Source organism: Chiloscyllium plagiosum, unplaced genomic scaffold (genome assembly GCF_037043375.1).
Source record: "Chiloscyllium plagiosum isolate Xiang-an unplaced genomic scaffold, Cpla_swu_hap1 HiC_scaffold_1, whole genome shotgun sequence".
NCBI lineage: Eukaryota > Metazoa > Chordata > Chondrichthyes > Orectolobiformes > Hemiscylliidae > Chiloscyllium > Chiloscyllium plagiosum.
In genome coordinates this window covers 80,310,376-80,336,796 of record NW_028270139.1, presented here as the reverse complement: position 1 = coordinate 80,336,796, position 26,421 = coordinate 80,310,376, and the positions used below count along the sequence as shown (strand labels likewise).

The 26,421-nt window shown below is 40.0% G+C and overlaps 1 protein-coding gene and 1 long non-coding RNA gene across 3 annotated transcripts in view; one reads left to right on the top strand and one right to left on the bottom strand.

Moving 5' to 3' along the window:
* Positions 1 to 26,421, bottom strand: part of LOC148152150 (uncharacterized) — a 762,130-nt gene that overhangs the window by 522,951 nt on the left and 212,758 nt on the right. The window lies entirely within an intron of this gene.
* sgcz (sarcoglycan zeta) overlaps positions 4,708 to 26,421 on the top strand; it is a 979,662-nt gene continuing 957,948 nt past the window's right edge. For both annotated transcript variants that reach the window (XM_087988397.1, XM_043690307.2), the window contains exon 1: positions 4,708 to 6,383. The gene's annotated coding sequence lies outside the window, so the exon portion shown is untranslated. The remainder of the gene's footprint in view (positions 6,384 to 26,421) is intronic.

Here is a 26,421-nt window from a genome sequence, read left to right as displayed (position 1 = left end):
CCACAACTGAGTTCCCTAATTATCTCAATGCGACATGGACTGCCTTCTGATAACCCTGCGTTGGCATTTACCTTGGCCAAACCCCTGGCTAGGTGATGCCCTGACTGACTGGTGGCACAACTACATAGTCAATACCTACATCCTACCATTCACTCAATGAAGGACTGCTCCCTTTGACTTTCAGATGTGGCCATTTGGTTAAAGGATGTGCAGCGTATTTGTTACAGAAGCTGCTGGCACATTCTGGAAATGATGACAATGTCGTACCTCATTACCATATAGCAATATATCCACCCCCTTGATTGTTCAGTGCTTATAAACATAACAAGCAGCTTAGCTGCAAGGCAGGCCAGAGCTGGTATAAGTGTTTAAGTAAGCACAAAGTCAGTGAACGCTAAGAAAGCAAGCCATGAACCCAAAGATGCATCCTTTGCATGAGATAGAACATAGAACATAGAAGAATACAGCGCAGTACAGGCCCTTCGGCCCTCGATGTTGCGCCGATCCAAGCCCACCTAACCTACACTAGCCCACTATCCTCCATATGCCTATCCAATGCCCGCTTAAATGCCCATAATGAGGGAGAGTCCACCACTGCTACTGGCAGGGCATTCCATGAACTCACGACTCGCTGAGTAAAGAACCTACCCCTAACATTTGTCCTATACCTACCCCCCCTTAATGGGTGTATGTCACTGCATGCACAGCCACCATGCAGGAGTATTGCAAGATACAGTGTTGGTGAGCTGTGGTGAAGTCCTGAGGTGTGTTCTGAGTTAATCTGACCTTGGCCCCAATGATGTGTTGAAATTGGAGTTTTGTTAATGTCAATGTCTGGGACGAAGGTGGATATAGTTACTACCCATAGAGTGTGCCAGGAGATGTTTGTGAACGAAAGTGAACATGGAGACCTCAGAACCCTTCAACTCCATGGCATCTATGTGGACTTCACCAGCTTCCTCATTTCCCCTCCCTCCCACCTTACCCCATTTCCAACCTGCCGGCTCAGCACCGTGCTCATGACATGTTCCATCTGTCAATCTTACTTCCCACCTATCTGCTCCACCCTCCCCTCCGACCTATTACCTTTACCCCACCCCCATCCACCTATTTCGCTCTCAGCTACCTTGCTCCCAGCTCCACCCCATCTCCCATTTATGTCTCCACCCCTGAGGCTCCCAGCCTCATTCCTGATGAAGGGTTTTTGCCCGAAATGTCGATTTCCTGCTCCTCGGATGCTGCCTGACCTGCTGTGCTTTTCCAGCACCACTCTCATCTTGACCTGGAGAAGGAACCAGTGAACATTATCTGCCAAGTAACTGCTCAGACTTTAAGCAGAAAAGGGCAGATAAATTTTATTTTAAATTTAAGTTTGTTTAACAGGCACATAATTACAATAATGAAGCAACTCCAATACATTAAATGTCTACTACCATCAGTGATTTTTAACTGTTGAAATGTAATAGTAATATTGAAGATATCAGCTCTGAGAGTGCTGAAGTTAAGCATATATAGATAGAAAGTGGGAAACTTAATTTTGTAAGAAACTCTCCCTTTTAATTGTTATTAATTTCATTTTTTCAAGCTCAATACTCAATCTTGCCAAATAAAGTTAAGATTTCATTGGGAAATATTATAGATGACTATACCATATGAATTTCTAACCTTCAGTAGTTAATTTAAAAAATGCATATTCCAACTGAAATTGTTTCATATTCCATGGAAAGAATTCTATAGCCATAGCTACCATTTTGAAGCTGTGTTTTTATTGTTGAAATTTAGTTTTACAAGTGTGAGAAGACGTAAACTAAAAAAAAAATTGGTCAAAATAGTAAGTTTTATGTTTTAAACAGGGTCTTAATGCAAAAAAGATAAAAGGATTTAGGAATAAGACCATAAGACATAGGAGTGGAAGTAAGGCCATTCAGCCCATCGAGCCCACTCTGCCATTCAATCTTGGCTGATGGACATTTCAACACCACTTACCCACACTCACCCCCATAGCTCTTAACTCCTTCCAAGATCAAGAAGTTATCAATCTCTGCCTTGAAGACACCCAACGTCCCGGCCTCCACTTCACTCCCTGGCAATTAATTCCATAGGCCCACCACTCTTTAGCTGAAGAAATATCTCCTCATTTCTGTTTTAAATTGACCCCCTCTAATTCAAAGGCTGTGCCCACAGATCCTAGTATCCCCGCCTGACAGAAACAAAATCCCAGTGTCCACTTTTTCTAAGCCATGCATTATCTGTTAAGTTTCTATTAGATCTCCCCTCAACCTTCTAAAGGCTAATGAATACAATCTCAGGATCCTCAACCATTCATCATACGTTAGGCCTACCAGTATGTCCTCCCTGAGGGTGGGGGTTCCAAAACTGAATACAGTATTCTAAATAGGGCCGAACCAGACCTTTATAAAGTCTCAGTAGCACATTGCTACATTTACATTCCAACTCTGTTGAGACAAACGACAACATTACATTTGCTTTCTTAACCACAGACTCAAGTCAATCTTTAGATAATCCTGGACTAGCACTCCCAAATCCCGGAACAGAAGATCAGAGTGTGGGCCCTAAGAGTTGAAGGGGTAGTACAAGAAGGGTCAAAGGAAGTCAGCTGATTCTTGGAGGAGCGGTGAACCTCAGGATGTTCGCATCACTAATTAAACTGCCATTTCTCATGATAAAGAGATAAGTGGTGCTGTTGCTTCAGTGACTGTCTTCTCGACAACTTATCCAACATTTCAGAATATAAGAAAATAAAACATCAGAACAATATTAGGTATTTAGCTCTCAAATCTAATTTAACAACTATAATATCAGGAGTGATCCTAGTCCCATTGACATGTGGTGCTCCTTGTTGCCTGCTTGGTTGAATGCTGCTCCAATGATAATGGATTGTTTCTTACCTCATCTCCAGATTTTGAGTTCATTAACATTCTGGACTAAGGATATAATGATATCTGGAAGTGAACTGAGCCCAAAGTAAGTATCAGTGAATTCTGAAATACAATTCTACAGCACTACTACCTGGATTCAGACCTTTTCAGCCTTTTCTGTGTTCAATGTTCTCAGCACTTTTTATATTAATTTGTTAAACAAATTGACGAAGATCAGAATCCATGATGGCGGGATCATGGGACCCCAACTTGATAGCAAAAGAGATTATCCTTCTGCTACTTTTATTTGAAGATTGTTACAAATGATTTAGTTTTGACATCTGTCATTGTGTACTGGGCTCCATTATTATTCAAGATGGTATTCTCCTTTCCCTGTTGGTTGCTGTATGGACTGGAAAGAGCTTTGACCTGACCTGTTGATTGTGGTAGTGTTAGCTCAGTTGAAAGGTCAATAACAAGCACGCATAATGTTAAAGTGAAAAGCAGGAGGTTTAGAGGGAATGTGAGGAAAATCTTTTCTCACCCAGAATGTAATAGGCATCTGGAATGCACTGCCTGGGAGGATGGTTAAAGCAGAAAAACTCACAACCTTTAAAAAGTATTGGAGGAGCATTTCAAGTGTCATAAATTCAAGGCAATGGCCCAAGTGCTGGAAAGTGATTCTACTGTAGATAGTAGTACATTTTTTGATGGTACAGACTTGGTGGGCCAAAGGGCCTCTTCCTTACTCTATGATTCTATGAGATGAAAGTATTTTGATCTTATCATTTAGCATGCAGTTATTTAGATTATGATTTGCCATAATCTGCAATTTGTGCTGTTTTTGCCATTTATAAGGCTGGAAGAGAATGCAGAGATAGGAAGGAACAAGAATATGAAGGGAGAAGTTTAAAGTTGTTTAATTGGGACACCAAGAGTAAATCTGGATAAATTTATTTATGTTCCTCATTTGTTTGAAACATTATTTGCAAGACCAACAAGGTATGCAATGGTCCCTCTGATCTGCGCTCCAAATGTCCGTACTTGCCAATCGACATGTTCCCTTTTTGATTTTTTCACTTACCGCTGTACGTGGATCTCTGCACAATGTTTGGAGATATTAAAGGAAATGTTGTAGGTACGGTAATTCAACATTCCTGTGGCTAGATTTTATCAGAAACAAAAACAAAAGTTGCTGAAAAGCTCAGCAGGTCTGGCAGCATCTGTGAAAAGAAATCAGAGTTAACGTTTCAGGTTTGGTGAAAATTGCTCAGAACTTCCTCCGAACTAGATTTTATCAGAATGTGTTATATGGTTGTACCTGAAGAGGATCAATTGGTGACTTCTAAACCACTAAACTTATAAAGATCCTGCTCCTCATGCTCATTGGTGGACTCAGTGAGTTAGAGATTTGACGTGTACATCTCCCAGTGGACAAGAACCGTACTCGAAAACTGTTGTTGGCTAATCCGATTGGCTGGAATATTGTGCACAGTTCTTGTCATCCTGCCATAGGAAGGATATTATTAAATTGGAGCAGGTTCAGAAAATATTTACCAGGATTAAGGGTTTGAGTTATAAGGATAGGTTGAATAGCTTGGCACTTTTTTCATGGTGCATCAGAGGTTGAAGGGTGACCTTATAGAGATTTATAAAAGCAGGAAGGGTGTAGATTAGGTAAATAGCATTGGTCTTCTCTCTCGAGTTGGGAGTTCAAAACTAGGAGGTATATTTTTAAAGTGAGAGGAGTGAGATTTAAAAAAGACAGGCAGGACAACTTCTTTCATACAATGAGTGGTTAGTGTGTGGAATGAACTACCAGAGGAAGTGGTGGATGCAGGTACACTTACAGCATTTAAAAGACATTTGGATCAGTACGTGAATAGGACAGGTTAGGAGGGATATGGGCCAAACGCAAGCAAGTGGGACTAGTTTGATCTGGGAACGTGGTCGGTGAGGACTAGTTGGACCGAAGGGTCTGCTTCTATACCGTATGCCTCTGACTCTGAACTGACACGCTCAGATATATAAAATGGTGGCTAAATTTGTACTGTATGTTGTTTTACTGTGAGCTGTTTGTTGACTGCCTTCCAGTGATCTATAGACTTCATTCCCGTTTGCTGAGTAAGCATTGATACTTGCCTTCTCTTTTCAGTTGGCCAATGCTATTTATAATCGGTTCTAAGGGCGACACCGAGATTGGTAAATTGTCACGAGACGTGATGAACAAAACTTGAGGAAAGGCAGTTTAGACTTTTAAAAACATATTAGTAACCAGGTTGACACAGTAATAATATGCAGTTGAACTACAGCAAAAAAAAAGATGCTAAAAGTTGAACTCGATGATACACTGAAACCTGCCTATATGAAGCAGCAAAGTCTGGCAGCCTCTTCCAGATGCTTTTATCTGAGTTAAACAAGCAGCGGATCCAGACTGGAACCAGCTTCTCGTTGCTCATATTCGTATTGATTGTAATTTTCCTCATTGGAATTTGGAATATATATTTTTGAAGTAAACCGTCTTTTTAAGAAGTTTAAGAAGAGGCAAATCAGCTTTTCAAATATATAAGGGATTGAATTCGCTGCTTATCATACAGCGTCAGTAAATATATGTAAAAGTGAGAAGGCCAACATTCTGGCAAAATGATGCTCTAACGGTGGATTCCCAGTTACCAAACACGATAGGCGAAAGTGGACGGGCATTAAGACCGGTGGGAGCGCCGCTGTTGGAGAATATCAGCGCTGCCGATTTACAAGAAACCCCTCAGTGTCTTAAAAAGACAGGAGTGTAGTCACCTGGTGGTCAAGGGCAGTAAAACACAAGTGAATCAGCCCTTGTCTGCTACAGATGCTCCTTTCTGCCTACGCTTCCTGCTCTATCGCTTTGCTGAGAATGTTAAAATTAGAGCATTTCCTCTGGCTCCCTGGTATTATCTTGTGAATATTCTCAGCTGTCAGCAGTTTCAGTTTGAAGTCAGCTCTCTGGGTATTGTTTCGAACCGCAGCCGGCAAAATTGATCATGCTAATGGCTTACAGCTGATCAGATATGAAATGAGATACTACATCAGCATAATGGAGAAAGGCTCTCACCAGCTACTGTACTCGCCAGTTTAAGTATTTGTGTTCCTGTAAATTGCCGCATGATGCCATACAAGGGAGATGGTTGTTAATGATGCAACGATTTTCTGGCATTTAGTTTCTTACTGAAGAAATTCTCTCCTTTCCCGAAAGAGGAATTTTCATTTTGGTTATACAAGACGTGATCTGCTGGCGAGGAACGTTATCTGCTTTTGCAAAAGAAATCCTGGGGAAGAAAAGTGTTTTTTTTTAACACTGGAGGCGTGATCTATGGGAATAAGACTGAGCGGAACCCGAGCTCGGCGAAGGACGATGCTGAGTTTGAGCTGGGAATTGGAAGTCTAGATTTTCCAACTTTCTACTTCTTCGTTTCTGTTTCTCGTCTGCAATTTGATACACCAATCCTGGACTCCAAAGAGTTAAAGGTATGTGACATCAGTGATTAGAAAAATCTTGTTACTCTTCGCCTTCGAATTCCAGAGGTAGGTGATAGAATCACGTTAATCATCGAATGAATTCTTACAATGTCTGCATCTGAAAAGACCCTACAGACTGCTGGGAATATTTGCAAATAGGAAGATAAACCAAAATCCTTGTAACTCTTCCCACTCCTTCCTGATTTCCTCCTCTCTGCTTCTCTGCTGAATGTTTATTTCTCTCCTCTGGCTCTCTCTGCTGATCGCTCCACCTCTCCACTCAATATTTCCCTTTTTATTCCTCTCGGAGATTTCTGATTTCTCACATATATGTAACCGCTTGCATTTTGGAGTGAATGATAACAAAAACACGGTGGTTTTATTTGAGTGAATATGCAAATCTAAAAGTTGTTTCTTCAAACCTAATGTATAATTGATATTGATTTCTAAACTGGATGCATCCACTTACTGTATGCCAAGAGGTCTGCGCGCCTCTTCGTATGTGTCTGATGTGGTTTTTTTGTGAGGCTAGCTGGAGTCATAGAAAATGTTGGGCGATTGTATGTTTTTATTTGGTTTAAACATTCATTGTTCGGTTTATTGGGAATGGTTGGTGCGGTCTGTCCCATATCGGCGCCTGAATTTGAATGTGTTCCGTGAAAGTCTGGTGACCAAAATAGAGCTATTTATTTCAAGAGTTGGCTCTGTAAACCAATTCGCCATGAGTAGTTGGCGAGCGGTGTGTTGCGGCTGATTGTTATTTTTATGTATTCATTCGGCTTTTCTATAATGTGTAAGCTCAATGTTGTGGACGAACAGAGGAAACTTTCACCCTCTCTACCGTGCATGGTTTGATTCTGTTCACGGAAACGCTTCTGAGTGCTTTGAGAGTTCATCCCAGAGCTTTGACCGGATCTGCTTTCCTTTTGATCTGTCCCTATCCCATCTACCCGACATCCGTTACTCGCCTTCAAGATTTGTTTTCGTACTTGAAGACATGTCACTGTCCGTTAAACTCTCAGAGACTTTAAACTTCAATTTAGATAACATTAGTCAGTGGCTTCAGTATAGAATGAAGATGCGCTGCGCTCGACGCCGAACACCACTTTACTAAACATAATGAAATGGTAATTTCAGAAGATTGGTAAGGAAAAGATTAACAGGTTAAATTAGCATTTTGCACTACTAATTCTTCATATCTAACCTAGTTCAGCAGTTGTGGATTTCTAAATCTGACATTTGCTGAGACATTGCTCAGATGGCAAGGTTCAGACTGTTTTTGGTTGTGATAATTCCACCTAATGCACCGCGTGTTGTTACAATGTGTCAACCTAGAAACATATCCACGATTGTTCAATTTGACTTTACGTTAAGTTGTTAGTTCTTGTATTCCTAGGTGAATTTTGCTTTATTGTAAAACAAGCGGATTACTAAATCACTTTGATCTTTTGATGCATGATTTTCAATTTCGCCCTTTGGAATAAAAAGTGCTCCTGAAAATTTGTGAAGATGAGATTATAAGATAGAATTGGAGGGATGTAGTCATCACCATAATGCTCAGAATAAGCAGGGACATTGTAGTTTTCCACTGATTTAACGGTCCATGTTTTTATTTGGTTATGGTATTTGCATCATGCAAGATAATATTTTAAAATGATCAATTATCTTGTGGTGAGAAGGCTTGTCTCCATTTATGGTGGAAAACGATTTGTTCTGAATTCTGGCCACAATTGTCACTGTTGAATTTTCAAATGACAAAATGGCTTAAACTAAAGCTGTTTAGCCTGGATATTTCATGATAGCACCTATCCTGCCACATGCAATGTAAACTTCCAATGGGCTCATGACCCAAATCCCTTTTTCCTGCCTCTCTCTTTGTCTGTTTCTCATGCTCTTGCTCTCTCTTATCTTCTCTCTGGTTACTTCTTTCTCTGTTTTCTTTCCCTCCAATACCAAAATACTCATTCTTCTTTTTATGCATTGTTTGTTATTCTATGTATTGTTCAATGTCAATTGATGAAAAGTAATATCGGTTATAGACATTCAGCATGTTTGGAAGAAACAATACATCACAGATTTCTGTACTGATAGTAACAACAGGTTATTGAGCTGGAAATCTATTTGATTCTATCTCAAAGTTTTTAGTAGTTAATTACAATATTTCTCAACTTCGTTGTTACATATTCAGTTAATGTTGTAGCTTACCTTGAAGATGGCGTGTCATAAAATAATGAAGCTGTAAAGAGAAGAACATTTTCATTACCATGAAAGGAGAAGCAACAACTCCCAGGCATGTAAGCTTATTTTTAAAAAAAAGGTCCTTGGGACTGGGAATTCTTTATTCTTAATTTATATCATATATTTACATTACATTGAAAAATCTAATTTGGACATTTTAGGCTGACGTCACAAATTTTCCAATGGTTGAGTTGTCATTCGTGGTTAGGGTATCAGGATAGGAGTATGGGAGTTGGTTGGCAATACTTGGTAGGAGAAATTAAATCAACTGAATTGGAAAGTAAATGAGACAGAACTAAGCCTACAGTATATTTTAAAAAGATTGACAAATTGATAATGCAATCATCAATTGAGTGTGCCATTAAATTTTTTGGCTTTAAATAAGATTTAGAGAATCCATAATCTGCAATTCAATGTTTCATAAAGTAGCAGACACTTTGATGGAGCATTGATTGATTTCCATTGATTAACTTACTGAGTACTGACTTGGTCATTTGGAGCAGGATACTGCAAAAAATTAATTGAAAACACCAGCATGTTAATAACACTCATAATCTATTTGATTCCACGTTCATCTGGACAGTTCCTTTCCTTATGTAATACAGAAATCGTTCATGATGCAATCTCAGAAGTTTTGTACATTCTAATTAGCGTAAAATTTTAAGTATTGTATATTGGACTCAATATGTCAATGCAAAAGAAAGTGAAACAATTGTGGTGACATGTTGCAGCAACATTTTATTATTGTGTGTGTTTTCTGTTTTATGAAATTCTTCGCAAAATAACTGGCAGCAGATAAAGGGACTCTGGTTCTTCTGTCTGTCATCAAGGAAATAACTTTGTACATTGCGTGCTTTCAAACTAAATTGGATTGCAAAAATATTTGCTCCAAACTTTACAATCAAATGTTAACAAATTAATGTCTAACTTGTTATGCATTTAGGCAGCAGAATAGCAAGCTTGCTGTTGTCTCAATGTAGAACCATGAAGTGATGAGATGCAGATTATGCCCATCATTCCTTCATAATTAAGTAACAGGTATTAGGAAAGGCACTGATTGATAATTGCATGTTATAATACAGGGAGGGAAATACAATGATTATTTTGTGATGAAGGGCTAGAAACACATTAATTGTACTGCCTTTGTGGCTGGGAAAGGGTTTGGAACAACAACAATAAATGGAAGGTGATAGATAAAACGCAGAGAACAAAAAAAAGTTAACATTATTAGAAATATTATTGTAATAAGTCATCAAAAATAAGACACCAAAGCCTGACTATAAAAAATGATATGAGGGCAGAATTCAACATATAATGATACTGGATTCAGTGCAAACTGGAATATTTTGGAAGATAGTTTAGTCCCAAAGGATGACACTGCATTCTATCATTCCTTATTTAATGTAAACTGCAGAAGAACATTAATGTTAATTCACTTTGTGCTGCAATGAGTATTTCAATGCCATGAAGACTGAGTCAGTTTTAAATGATGAAAATATATTTCATTGGCAATTAGATACTGTTCATTGTGTGCATGTATAAATAGTTGCTGCAAACAATTTTTAGTTGTCAACATTTTCTATTTTTCTAGACCCAGTTCCCTTGAAAAGGGAAATTTTCTTGTAAAAGCCATTGAAATGGAACTCTGAGTGACAAACTTAGTAATGGATGTAAATTGCATAGAAGGCTTTTATCACCAATAGCCTGTGTTCCTCAGGCTTTCGCGAAGAAAGATATGGAAAGGTTGTCCCTTGTGTAGGCCTAATTGGGTTGCTCTTTTACAAAGAACCTGCTCAGGCACAAATAGTTGAGTTGCCTCCTCTGATGTTATGATAAGATTGATGACCTTTACAACTTATTCAAGATTTAGAAAGTTGGCTGGGCAGCACCTGTTTTTGAGTTTCCACTGTGACAGTGGGAAACATGCACATTTTCATCTTGAGGTGTTCTACCCACCATGTCACATAAATTAGATAATTTTAATGGTGGAAAGAGCACGTATCAAAAATGCTTTAAAGATCCAAAAGTCTCTTAACTTAGTATACTGCACATCTTGTTCAAGCTTATTTAATTTCAGAATACCACAGCACTTCATTCTCTCTGCACTGCACAGTGCACTAGCACTAGGAAATAGTGTGGCAATATCAACAGACTAGGAATCCAAATCCAGGCTAATACTCTGGGATGTGGGTCCAAATCCCACCCTGGCTACTAGTGAAATTTAAAAGCATTAAATAAAAGCTGAAATATAACGGGGGCCATGATAATTTTCATTGGTAATTGTTGTGTCCCTGAAGGAAATTTGCTGTCCTTTGCTTATCTAATCAACATGTGATTCTAAACCCATAATAATGTTATTCACTCTTAACTGCTCGCTAAGATGGCCTGACAAGCCACTTAGTTCATGTACAAATAGTGACCCATGTCCCATAAAATAATAAAGGGAAAAAAGGGAAAGTACCAGAGTGGGGAGCCAAGGTGATCCTTATTATAAGTACATAGGCTGATCACCCCTCCAGTCACAGAACTCTCTTCTTGCTTCAATTGCTTCCACAATATTATTTAATCAGCTACCTTTCCTGATTGGGACTCAATTGTCCACTGGTTCCTGCCTGATTGACTGCCTTTGCTCATTTACCTGAGGGCTGTTACAATGCGAGCGATTAGGTTATCTAGACTGTTGAGTGGCTTCATAGAAATGAGACCTGAGGCCCAATACTGGGTTCAGCTCAGATCTCATAATTAAGGAGCAGGTATCCTATGTACCAAATAATGAGTGCGCCAAAAGTGTGTGAGACAGCCTTGGATCAATGGTAGCATACTCATTTTTTTTAAAATTTACTGAGTCAGAAAGTTGAAGATGCATTTGAAAACTTAATTTAGCTGTCATTTAAGTACAGTATTCAGCTCATGCTGTTCTGTCAGACACACTATACTCTGGATGGGATTTAGAACCATGAACTCACTTGCCTTATTTGGAGGAAATAAACAATTCTATTGTGTTCTTTTAAGAAAAGCTGGTGTTCCAATTAATGTTTTCCTTCAACCAACATCACTTGAATAGTTTATACATTCCTTTCAGATATACGCTCCATAATGTACAGGATATCTGTGATAGCTTCTAAATCTACTTAAAATTTAAAATGTATAATATGAAAAAAAAATTTAAAATTATGTGTTGGTTGTCATATAAAATATGCATTTTCTCCCACTCAATTTCTGTTTGATTCTGATTTTATTGCTTTCCATGGAATGAATGGTTTATTGGATATCAGTTGCCCTCTGGTACCTTACTGAAGAGCCTGTACTTAATGAGTGAGCTTGGATAACGTGTGACATTAATTACTTAATTGTTAAAGGCATTAGAGTCTGGCTAGATTCTGTACACAGGCAATGGACATGATTATATATCTTATCACTTTCTGCCCCAAAGATGCTGAAATTATTCCTAGCGATAATTCGAGATCCTAGGACTTCAAATATAACTGAAAGGTTTGGATAAAATATGAAAGTAAAGCGTAATAGATTTTTAAAAACAAATATTGTTTAATTAATAAGAAAATGTTTAAGTGAACCTAGCATACTATCAGAGAATAGAATTTCTACTGTTTGGAAGCAGGCCATTTGACCAATAAAGTCCACACCAACCCTCCAAAGAGCATCGCACACATCTATAAAACTGATTTAGTCCAAGGCACATTGTCCAACTTATTATTAGGAATCTGTTTATGTGCATTAAGTGTATTCATACCTGTTTCAGAACCTTATCAAAGTTGTTCCACACTTCACATGAGAAGATAAATTGCTGTGAATGGACTATTGAAATTGCAACCACTAAAGGATATGGGTGGAGTTGCATCAATAAATAGAGATAACTAATAATAGATTTTCAAATTACCACCTTGACAGCATGTGGTGCTATAGTATCTAACACTGAGATTGCATGTATCAAGATTGACTTTTCTCCAATTTAGAAATTCAATTTTTAGATCTGGTCTATTCTTTTCCATCACTATTTTAAATCTAATGGAATTATGGTCTCTGGCCCCAAAGTGCTCTTCCACTGATTCCTCAGTCACCTGCCCTGCCTTATTTCCCAAGAGTAGGTCAAGTTTTGCACCTTCTCTAGTAGGTACATCCACATACTGAACTAGAACATTTTCTTGTACACACTTAACAAATTCCTCTCTATCTATACTCTTAACACTATGGCAGTCCCAGTTAAAATTCCCTACCATAACCACCCTATTATTTTTTACAGATTACAGAAATCTCCTTACAAATTTGCTTCTCAAATTCCTGCTGACTGTTAGGGGGTCTATAATACAATCTCAAAAAGGTGATCATTCCTTTCATATTTCTCAGTTTATGATGTCCCCTAGTTTCTCAAAAGTCTCTGTCAAGCATGTATGGTATTTTAAAGTTTTCTTTTGATTAAAAACAAGAATCTTCTCTCATAAGTTAGGTTTTGAAGAGTTGCTAGTGTTGACCTTGTCTTCAGTGTGAGGACAATACTAAACAAAAAAATACCTCGTGCTCTAACCTGCGGCTGCTGGAAATCAGAAACAAAAATCAGAAATTGCTAGAAACGCTCAGCAGATCTGGCAGCATCTGTGGAGAGACATCACAGTGAGTATATCAGGTCAAGTGACCCCTCCGTTCTGAGGAAAGGTCACTTGACCCGAAACATTAACTGATTTCTCTCCACAGATCCTGCCAGACCTGCTGAGCTTTTCCAGCAATTTCTGTTTTTGATTCTGATTTATGGCATCTGTAGTCCTTTCAGCTTTTAACACTGTTTTTAATTTGATTACTATCCCTTAACTAATGGAACCCAGTACTTTGCCCATTTTACAGCAGACATGCATCAGAATGGCCTTTTTCATAATAAATTTAATTCACGTTTAAGAGTACATGACCAATTTTCTAAGATGCTTGGCTCAGTACTATATCCTGTACCAATTACATTTGTGTATAGATATATCAGTTTGCAAAAGTAATATTCCATTCCCTTTTACCTGCACATTCTCAGACTTTAGGGCACTGTTCAAAATGGGGCTTTCCACAAACAAGGCAGTGGAGAGAAAGCTGTCCCAGGCCATTCAGTCACACATCTAAGCAATTACAGCATACAATTAGCCAAGGCTTTGGAGGGTATTGTATTCTTTTTCTCAGCTGTTATATGGTCTGTGGTTCAGAAGAAGGAAACAGAGAGAAAATGAATGTTTATTTTAGTGCTTGTACAATTAACTGGAAGAAAAAAATTGAAACTTCTGAAGCATTTTGATTATTAATACAGTCAGATGTTACAATTGCACATTTTAGAGATACATTTATACCTTATCCTTAACAGGCTAAGAAATACATTTTCAAAAATTACGCATCCTGCACATACTGAATTGCATCTGATGTTATTAATGTGTTACAGTCTACAGTTCCAACATTTTAAGATCTCTCTGATATTACAAAGAATAGCAAACACTTCAAATTCCAATCAGCATTTTTTTTGAGGTGGAAGTTTCATCTCTCACTGATGTTCAGGTTGGAGGCAGGAAGGGCATTCAGTTCTGTGAGATGGTGACATATCTGAAGCCTACTGCCTTTTCTCCTCCATCGAAGGTAAGTTTGGATAGAAAAGGCCACTTAAGGATCTTACCCTGGCATCACTGAAATAAAGCCTGCTGGGAAAGGCTTGTTGCTGTGTAGATTAAATGATAGATCAAACTGTGTGAGCTCAGGAGGATGAGAGAATTGGGTTTGTTTTTGTGACCAAAGTGAATCAGTATCTAATTGAACGATAGAATAGCAGAAAACAGTAATTTTATTGAGGAGGGAGAAGGCTGTGACAAAAGGCATTCCTTGCCTTTGCTTCTGAGCCCCTGCTCACCCCTCTTCATAACTGTCACCCGTGAAGCCTCCATGGGGCATCTCCATATTTTTCCAGTAGTATGATGAGATTCTTGCCAAGGATCATCAAACTACCCAATGCAATGGGAAAATTTGACACGAGAATTGAAGCAATTATGTGGCGGGTCGACCTCAACACTTGCTCAAAATGACCTCCACATTGCCCAAAGCCAAACTGCAGAGCAGGGTACAAACCATGAATACCAGCCACATGGAATCTTCCACCTTTGGCACTGTCACCTGGCTTTCAGGGAGTCATCACCATCATTCTGAGGTATCTATGCACGGTATTGGACAGCATGGTGGCTCAATAGTTAGCACTGCTGCCTCATAGCGCCAGAGACGCGGGTTTGATTCCAGCGCAGGCAACTGTCTGTGTGGAGTTTGCACATTCTTCCCATGTCTGTGTGGGTTTCATCTGGGTGCTCCAATTTCCTCCCACAATTCAAAGATGTGCGGGTTAGGTGAATTGGCCATGCAAAATTGTCCGTAGTGTTCAGGGATGTGTATATTAAGTGCATTAGTCAGGGGTACATTCGGAGGGTAGGTGTGGACTTTTGAGCCGAGTGGCCTGTTTTCACACTGTAGGGATTCTATGATTCTATAATTCTATGATTCTGTGCACACTGCAGCCCCACTCTTGTGGAGTAGGGCACACCAGCAACCAGCAGTGTATGGCTGCAGCAAGTACCCTCACAGGACAGGGAAAGATATTTAATCAAAGAAAGGCATTAGGCTACTCTCTCAGCACACATGTAACTAGTACTGCTATACCTGTAGCATGCAAGCTTTGCCCTGCCCTCCTTAAGGCAACTAGATACTGCTGAGCAGTAGTGGTCAGTTGCAGGTGCCGACATCTCCTCAAATGTAATAGAATCATAGAGTACTGAAGATTCCTCCAACACATCAGTGAGCAACATCAGGTTACCAGTTGTGCCACAAAGCAGCAGCGTTTGAGCCAAACTCAGTATGTCTGCAGTAAACAGTTGAATGTATCTGAAAGTCTTCAGGGTCCATTCCCAACTCCATGGGGGCACCTGTCAGTCAGGAATGTTCAGAGTGTTTAATCTATGGCAGCCTCCCATACCAGTCACAGGCATCGGCCAAGGAAAAGTGAGCATTTGGGATGGCTTTACACAGCAAGTCTATACCTTTTTCTTCAGGCCTGAGGGAGGTCATGCATGACTACAAGTCAAGGGTGTGCACAGTTGTGGGCTGGAGTCAGGCAGTTAAATCTGTCAAGGGCGTGATCTGTAGTCATCCTTTCACCATTCTTCACAGACATTTCGGAGGAGAGAAGGAGTGGGGGAAGAGAAAGTGAGGCAGATGTAGGTGCATTTACCTGGCTTTGATAATTAGATTACTTACAGTGTGGAAACAGGCCCTTCGGCCCAACAAGTCCACACCGCCCCGCCGAAGCGCAACCCACCCATACCCCTACATGTACCCCTTACCTAACACTACGGGCAATTTAGCATGGCCAATTCACCTGACCTGCACATTTTTGGACTGAGGAACTGTGAAGCCTGTGGGTTTGACAAGATTGGCACCGAGAGGGGAAAGGTGATGTTGGGTTACAGTAACACATTAACGTTGAGACCGAAAGCTAATAGAAGAAGACCACTTGCTGTTGTTTCCAGCTTGAAGCACATAGGTATTGCACAATGTGATAACTAGTATCTGTGGATGTATTTCCAAACTATAGCAGACTAACTGGCAGACAGAGGTACAACATTATGTGCAGGTAGTTCTCCGATAGTAACGTAGTTGTGTTCCAGCGAAACCTCACTTAACAGAACATCGCTTAATAGAAATAATGGGACTTGTGGGAAAAGTGAGCTTCAGAGCAGACCAGCAAAAAAAAATCATGATCACTCAAAAATCACCCAAACGTATAGTACACCCTGAATGAAGGTTTAAGTCATATTAATTAACAAAACGAAAACAAATTTAACACTACATGGAAAAAGTATTGTTAATGCAGTGACAGAAGGTCATCATTATCACCACCTTCAAGTGCAGGTATGGTTGCAGAAGTGGATGGATGCAATTAATTGTCTTCTGACTGTTTCTTGGAGGTTGGTTGCCCCTCTCAGTGATAAGCTGTTGTAGATTAGAGGTCTCCACAGTGGGACTCAAGCAGCTCTTTAAAAGCTGCTGTTGCACGCTGGTCCATAGGTTTATTTGAGAGAGCTTGTGTTTGGAGGTTGAAATAGCACTTTGATGTTTTCAGAAAGCTCACCAATGATGGCAGGATGGCTTGGTGCATTATTCAGGATGAAGAGAGCCTCGAAATCCAAATTTTTTTGCTTGCAATACTGTCTAAAAACATCTTTCAAAACATCAACAATAAGGTTAAAAAAAATGCCCCATCATCTAGCCTTTTTTGCTCACCTGGAGTAGCCACCTAGATTAGAATTAAGGTCATGTGCATTGGCAGAGTGGTACACCACCACTGGCATTGGCACCCAGAAGCACAGTCATATGATTCTTTGTCACCTTAAAGCCTGAGCCATGTGTGAGAATTGTAGTTCTTGCTGGCATTCACTACCAGTTTCAACTTGTCTCATCCAAATTGAAGATTTGAACTTAAGGTGTAGCCTTCTTTATCATTTTCTTTTTACAATGGGAGGAAATGTCATATTCTTGTCCCAGTGGAAGAGCAATAAACATTCATTTGTTTAATTTTTGAGTTGAAGCTGCTCAATGTATAGTACTGTACCTCTCACTTGCTCTGATAGTAACTGACATTGGCTCATGCACAGAATGAAGTGTGGGAAACAATCGCCACTGGAATTGCACTGTTGTGAACAGAGGTAAGTGTTCTCAAAAATACTGTTCTCTAATTCTTCGCCAACATTAGAGTCAAATTATACATTATATGAGACCTGCCTGTATTCATAGCACATGGTGTCCTTAAATGTGATATCTTTGAAAGATAAAGTACACATACAATATCCCCCTCCTTCCTAAAGTAATATTTAACCATTTACAATAACAGATGAGCTTATAACTTTTTATAATGTAAGGATAATTTGCTGATACATTAAGATCTCATTGTGGTGACTTGTCAGGAGATGCAGTTGATTTCTAAAGTGATTTTCTCTGTTATTTCTTTTCACGTTGTCAAGGTTTACTTTCATGGTCTATGAAAGCTATTCCATAATTTGACTTGACTGATACACTACAGCCAAGTTTTATTCCAAATTAGCCACTGACTAATATCATTGCTCAAACGCATTGAGAAACTTCTGGTTTATAACCCTGGATTCTTCTAATTGTATCAAAGTTTTAGCCTTCTGTGGATCCAGTAACTTTGTTCCTTTATAATCTGCTTTAATAAATATTTAACCTCTCCAACTGTTTCTATCTCATTTTTATTTTCTTTGAAACCTGGATCTCTTCAACTTGCTGCTACAGTGGCTGTTTGATTTTCCCTATTTGTGTTATTTCACAGCAGCATCAATCTGGCATTTGTTTCTGAAGGGGTTGTTCATGAGTGATTTGCATCTCCTTGAAGTGTGTGCTGTAGAACTACACCTGTTTTTGCCAGACTTTTATTTTCTCCAGCATTGCTTTGAGCTTAAGAAAATGTTTCTGCAACAGCTTCTGCTGAGCCTAATCTGTTTTATGAGAAATTTGCTTTAGATCCTCTTGTCAACCAACAAAGTTTAAATGGGGTTAATTATACAGAATTCATCTTCCTTCCTTTCTTTCTCCTTCTGTTCTTCATTCATCTTTTTGAGCAGATTGGTAGTATTCCCTTAAGTGTTCATAATCTTAGAGATGATCGTCTTAGTTTTGGATTTATCCTGAGCAAGTAGTTCTGTCTTTTCATCCAGAAATTTAATTTCTCTCTTAACAGTATTGGACTGAGATTTTAGACCCATTAATTCACATTCAGTTGCAAGTGTTTCTAGAATGGCTTACTGCAGTTTCTGTTGTGTTTCTGCTGTTTGATTGTGACAATTGTGAGGTCATGGTATGCTGATATATCTGCAGTTGTGAGTCTAGCAGTGTCTAATGTCAACAGTGACATCCAGACTGGTTGATTGTACTGACACTCCTTCACTATGGATCCTGTAGGAATACTCAGCTCACACTATGGATCTTGGAATCGATGAACCATTGTATGTTGAAAGGTTTACATTCTTCAGCTTTGTCATGGATTTCTGTGTCTGTAGGTACATGTTTTTTTTCAGAGTTGCACTTGCCCCGTATCAATCTTAGCCAGTAATGCACAGTCACTAATTTTCTGTGGACAGATGATTTGGATTTTTGCAAACACTTTGGATGGTGTGATGACATTGTTGTCTTCCAATGGGATTGACTGTGTGTGTCAATTGGTCATCAATTCTTTGTCCCATTGTGTACAATGTCAGATTCTGGTTTGCCCATCATGTCCTGTGATTATTTGCAGGATGCATGCTAATCATTTTTATAATTTGAAAGTATTCCTTGACCAAAGTCTGTTTGGGTCAGCACATAAATCCTTGTAGCTACATCATTGTTTTGATGTACTGTATTGCTTTTGCGAATAGCCTTTTTTGCTTTATGTCCTGCAAAATGAAAGCCAAGCTTTTCCTTGGTGCATTGAGAAAGATGTATCTTCCATATGTCTTTCTATATTTCTGTATTCTAGTGATTGTGTCAACTATTGAGTTTGATTTTAGGAAAATAAGCTTCATCAACTTGCAAGGATTGCTTAGTACTTGCAACCGTCAATCAGCAACTCTTTAATAAGTCTTCAGCCTGTGCAGTAAAATGGATGTGTTCACCAACTCAACAATTCTGTTTGCAAGCTGCCTTGCTGAAAAATCACATAATGTGCCAGTTTCTTTACACTGGCTTATGAACTGGTTTATGGATTCTGTAGACATTTATCTAAATGGCATGAAATTAAATGTATATATTGAAAGTTTATTCTGATTTTGAACTAGTTTCTAATGCAATCATTTTTAGGGGGATTTTATTGTTCTTTGACTGATAATTTTGACATGTTCTGTTTATGTAGACTTTCAATCCCGATTGCTAAGCAAATGATAATGGTTTATTTTTCTGCGATTTCACATGTGAATCCAGAAATCATAATTCTCAATATTTTTAAGCATTTTAAATTCTAGTGGAAGATGTGCCATGTACCAATTTAAACCATAGCATTCTTTGGACTTTCTGACAATATATCTTTGACCTTCCCTTGCTTGCTATCAGCACACACCCTGATTATTTACTTTTCTCAAGCAAGTTAACCTGACCTCTCAATAATGATTTTTCTGCTAACTAGTAAATTCTGTTTTCAATACTCTTCTATGTTGCAACCAACAAAGACATCATGGGTTGCCCAATGCCCTTTAACATGAGTTATGATCATCAGCCATGTGATCTAATTGTAGATGACTTGCTTGTTGACTGTTCAAGTCTGATAAGCTTCATCAATGTTTTGTTTTTGATTACTGTTCACCATGTCATGTTAACGATAATGTAATAACCAGTCAGGAATGGGCTAGCTTTATAATTCAATCTATTTAAAACAGCAAAATATATTATAAGTTATGAAGCAGGTATTGCAGTAATAAGTGATATGTGTGTGCTGCTTGTGAAGCCATAGCAAAGTAATTGTTAGGCAGAGTCGTAACATCGTATACACATGGCATATGGAGTCCTTAAAAATGGACTCAGTTGAAGATGGGGGACATGTAACACAGGCCAACCATAATTCTTTTAAAACACATCATCCAGGTTTTGCCACATAGCTATAATGTTTGTCCTCGCTGCACACAAACTGGCTGCTTCATTTCCCTACATCATAACAATGAATACACTAGAATTACACATAAAACACCTTATCCTGAGGTCATAACAGAAGCTGTTCTAATACTAGTCTTTTTACAGAAAAAAGTCATCATGAGTTTAAATCCTCGAGCCAATCACTTTTGTTCTCTATTTTTAAAGTTAATTCATTTTGATTTAATTAACTATTGATATATAATTCTTACTGACTTAAGTATATTTTGCAATAAATATGAAGCAACAAAATACCCTGTGATCAAATTTCGAACAGCAGAAATGTTTTTGACACTTATTTACAGTGGGTAAACATACTCTGGTGTGTGGTGATGAGGATAGTTGTGGTAAACTGTTTACTAGCTGGCAGATTGCATTTTCAATCCTAAGAGAGGGAGATGTGTGTAAAATGTACACAACTTGTGAGGATACAAACTACTGAATACTCTTTTGTTACTTAGTGGGTTTTCATTTGCATAGTGTATTCAAGTGCAAAAGCTGGGATTAATTTCACCCTTCAGTCATTCCCCAAAAAGTCTCAGTTAATGCACTGAAACAGTATATTTTAACAATTCTTCTTTGTGTTGGCCCAAATTTCTATATCTGTGACTCATTGATGCTGACCACAAGTATATTTTAAAAGCAGCAGCATATGAAGGAGCTGAAGTGGGCATGGTATTGCTGTTCTGAATAGAGATAGATTTGCATGTTGCTACTGATGATCATTTATGTTTTTAATTGCGGATTGAAGTAACAGGACTAAAGATACAGAGGAGCTTATGAAAGTGAGGCAACAAAAAAATTGTCTGCATACATACTGACAATTTGAATTTGAACCTGTAATTGTATTAAGAAGTTGAATATTACGAGTGTTATTTTCAAGATGGTGGTCAGAATCCTCATGGAGCTGTACGTTATTCACACAGAGCTTATCAAATCACCCACTGACATATTGCTTCTGGTTAAATCCTTTTTTTAAAAGTATAGATTGAATTTTTGGTTAATGAAAACACCAATCATGAATTATTATTTATTTTTGTATGTAGAAAGAAATAAATGAGCTGAATATTTTAACTTCTAATAGTCAATATCAGTGCCACAGTAACTTGGTTGGTTGCTAACACTTCGACATGCTCACGACCAAAATGTGGTCTCCTCGACATTGGGGAGATGAAGTGCCGGCTTGGCAACTGTCAAGCAGAACACCAGTGTTCTGACTGCAAAAATGACCCAGAGCTCCCAGTTGCCCTCCACTTAAGCACACAGCCATGTTCCTTCGCCAATATTTCTGTCTTGTGCCTACTGCAGTGCTCCAGCAAGATTTAGTGCAAGCTGGAAGAACAGCACTTCATTGCCTACTGACATAACAGGTCCATAGCAAATGCCATGTCCCGAGCTCTGCACTCATCCCTGGAACATCTGGACAACAAGGACACCCATATCAGACCCCTATTCATTGATTAAAAATCTGCCTTCATAACTGTAATCCCTACCAGACTGATCTCAACATTGTGAGACCTAGATCTCAGTTCCACACTTTGCAACTGGATCTTCAGCTTTCTGACCCAGATGCCACAATCAGTGAAGATAGGTAACTGCAGCTCCTCCACAATAATGCTCAACACTGGATTCCCAAGGATGTATCCTCAACCGCCTACTGTATTCCCTGTACACCGGTGACTTGTAACCAAATTCCGAACAGATGCCATATACAAATTTGCTGACAAAGTCACCAGTGGGATAAATATCAAACAACGATGCATCAGAAAACAGAAAGGAGATAAAGTGCTTGGTCTCATGGTGCAATGAGAAAAATCTCTCTCTTAATGTCGGCAAGACAAAAGAACTGATCATTGACTTCAGGAAGAAAGGAGGAGAACACACCCCCATTTACATCTGGATTTCCCACATAGATGCAGCAGTTAAGAAGGCACAACAATGCCTTTTTTTCCTCAGGAGGCTTAGGAAATTCAACATGCCATAATCACCCACAGCAACCTTTGCAGATGCACCACAGAAGGCATTCTATCCGGGTGCATAATGGCCTGGTACAGCAACTCCTCTGCCCCGGTCTGTAAGCAGGTACTGCAGATTGTGTGCACAGCCCAGACTATCATGGAAGGCAAACTCCCATCCTTAACTCCATTTACATATCTCATTGCCGCAGAAAGGCTGCCAACGTCATCGAAGACCCATCCCACCCAAGTAATGTTCTCGTACAACCTCTTCCATAAGGTAGAAGATACAGCAGTTTGAACACATGCACCAACAGGTTCAAGAACAGCTTTTTTTTAGATTACTTACAGTGTGGAAACAGGCCCTTCGGCCTAACAAGTCCATGCCGACCCTCCGAAGAACAACCCACCCAGACCCATTCCCCTACATTTACCTCCTCACCTAACACTACGGGCAATTTAGCACAGCCAATTCACCTAACCTGCACATTTTTGGACTGTGGGAGTAAACTGGAGCACCCGGAGGAAACCCACGCAGACACGGGGAGAATATGCAAACTCCACATAGACAGTTGCTTGAGGCGGGAATTGAACCCGGGTCTCTGGCACTGTGAGGCAGCAGTGCTAACCACTGTGCTGCTTATTCCTGGCCGTTATTAGACTAGTGAATGGACTGTCTAACTTCATGTTGATCTTGTTAATCAATTACATCATTGATGCTGCTTCCCTCTCTCATGTTGAATTGGAAAAATTAATCCATTTTGCATCCAATTTCCACCTCGCCCTCCCTTTCACCTGATGTATCTCTGATTCCCCCCTCCCCTTTTCTCAACATCTCTCTTTCTATTTCTGGAGGTAGACTGGCCTCTAATATCCACTATTAAACCACTGACTGCCACAATTACCTGGACTACACATCCTTGTACCCTGCTTCCTGTAAAGACTATTCCATTATCCCAGCTCCCCCACCTCCATCGCATCTGTTCCGATGATGCCAACTTCGAGCTCCTGAAATGTCCACCTTCTTATTCAATCAAGGATTCCCCAGCACTGTTGTTGACAGTGGCCTCAACTGGTGTCAACCCATTTCCTGCAATTCGGCCCTCACCTCTTCTCTTCCCTCTCACAACAGCAATATCATTCCCATCGTCCTCACCTACCACCCCATCAGCAGCCACAGCCAGGGGATCATTAGCCACCATTTCCACCACCTCCAGCAAGATGCTACCACTAGACACATATTCCCCTCCCCTCCCTTCTCAGCCTCCTTCATTCCCAACATACCCTCACCCCACAGCCCCATGGCACCTACCGTGCAATTGCTGATAGTTTAACACTTGCTCATTTACCTCCTCCATCCTCAGTATCCAAGAGCCCAAGCACACCTTCCAGGTGAAGCAGCACTTTACCTGCATTTCATGCAATCTAATCTACTGCAATCGCTGCTCACAATGTGGTCTCCTCTACACTGGGGAAACGAAGCGTTGACTGGGGTGACTGCTTCATAGAACAGCTATGTTCTGTCTGTAAAAATGACCCTTAGCTTCCATTCACCTACCACTTTAACACACCACCCCATTCCCTGGCCAATATCTCGCTCTCAGGTTTGCCTCAATGTTCCAGCGAAGCTCAGTGTAGGCTGTAAGAACAACACCTCATTTTTGGCTTTGGCACCCTGCAGCTTTCTAGACTTAATATTGTTACTTCTAATCCTTGTATGTCCTCGTCCTCACCGCCACACACCAGGCCTTGTAATCAGACAGTCTGCTATTACACACAACCCATTGTTAGCCACTACCAAGACCCTCCTCGCCAGATCATTATCCACTCCTTTGTCCGTCCAACTATTTATCTCAAAGCATTATTTTAATGAGCTACATCACACTGCAGCATCCAAGAATTACAAAAAGCAGAAGAAAAATACCTATACAATGTTTTCAAGAAAAATAAGAACCCAATGAACATAATCCGCCGATTCCTCAGAAACAAACCCAAAAAAGCAGACACAATGCAACCAAAGATTATAGCCGCATTACCTTACATCAAAGACATATCAGAAATGACTTCCAGATTACTCAGATCCCTTGGCATCATGGTAGCCCACAAACCTACCAACACACTTAAACAGCAACTAATGAACCTAAAGGATCCATTAGATACCACCAGTAAAACTAACGTTATTTACAAGATACCATGCAAGAACTGTAAAAAACATTACATGGAAAAACTAGCAGGAAATTTGCCACCAGGATACATGAACACCAACTGGCCACAAAAGACATGACTCACTATCACTAGTTTCTATACATATAGACAAAAAAGCACACCACTTTGGGACAACACACATATTTTAGGACAGGCGAAACAAAGACACAAAAGAGAATTCTTAGAGGCATGGCATTCTAACCAGAACTGCATCAATGAACACATCGATTCAGATCCTATCTACCTTCCCTTGAAAAAAAGAATCGGAAATAACATCACCCATCTTAAGAAACCAAGACCTATAAATAGAGAGGAGGGACATACCACCAGCACTTCACCGGAGACTCTCACTGATGATGTTACTTGGTATGGTGACAAAATGTCCGAGAACAAACCTTCAAGCTCAGCGAGCTAACTTACATACTTATCATCAACCTGAGCTACAAATCTTCTCAAAAAATGTTTATCTCTCTCTTTGGTCTCTTTCCCCACCTATCGTTTACTCCTTACTCCCTCCTTCTGCCCTGTCTTTTGCATAAAACCCACATTTTACTAGCCACTGTCCATTCTGACCTGAAACATTAACTCTGATTTCTCTCTACAGATGTTGCCAGACCTGCTGAGCTTTTCCAGCAATTTCTGCTTTTGTTTGATTTATAGCATCCATAGTCCTTTTAGTTTTGAGCTTGTTAATGTTGATCATGCTCCGCGCACCTCCTTTGAAGTGTAACCTGTGTTCCTCACTCTGTCAAAGCACTATATGATCTGTATGTCCTTACTTTCTATGATCTGCCGGTACTGCTCACAAACAAAGCTTTTCACTGTACTTGGGTGCACGTGACTACAATAAATTAAATAAATTTGCTTGGGGATTTTGCAGCCTTTAGGATCAATATCAAGTTGAATAATTTGAAGACCTGAACACCTCCTTCCATGACCTTTACCCATTTCACACCCCAGGCCATTTCATCACATGGGCTATTTTCAGCACAGCCAACCCATTTTCACCTATTAATGATCCCCATTATTAGCTTTTTATTTTATGCTGGTATGCCATTATCCAATCTTGTTTTGCCAACATTTTTTTCTCCCCCTCTGGGTTCCATCACTATTTATCTGCTCACTCCTTATCTCCCTCCCATCCTTTGACTTCAGCATATATACCAGGTAAAAACAATGACTGCAGATGCTGGAAACCAGATTCTGGATCAGTGGTGCTGGAAGAGCACAGCAATTCAGGCAGCATCCGAGGACAGGCAAAATCGACGTTTCGGGCAAAAGTCCTTCATCAGGAATAAAGGCAGAGAGCCTGAAGCGTGGAGAGATAAGCTAGAGGAGGGTGGGGGTGGGGAGAGAGTGGCATAGAGTACAATAGTTCAGTGGGGAAGGAGATGAAGGTGATAGGTCAGGGAGGAGAGGGTGGAGTGGATAGGTGGAAAAGGAGCTGGGCAGGTCGGACAAGTCCGGACAGGTCAGGGGAGCGGTTTCACCATAACTCCGCCGTATCTGCTCCCAGGAGGAGCGGTTCCACCAAAATGGACCATCTCTGACACCTCCCTCCCCTTCCTGGACCTCTCCATCTCCATCAGTGACGACCGACTTGACACTGACATCTTCTACAAACCCACCGACTCCCACAGCTACCTGGATTACACCTCTTCCCACCCTACCTCTTGCAAAAATGCCATCCCGTGTTCCCAATTCCTCCGCCTCTGCCGTATCTGCTCCCAGGAGGAGCGGTTCCACCATAGAACACACCAGATGGCCTCCTTCTTTAGAGACCGCAATTTCCCTTCCCACGTGGTTAAAGATGCCCTCCAACGCATCTCATCCACATCCCGCACCTCCGCCCTCAGACCCAACCCCTCCAACCACAACAAGGACAGAACGCCCCTGGTGCTCACCTTCCACCCTACCAACCTTCGCATAAACCAAATCATCCGCCGACATTTCCGCCA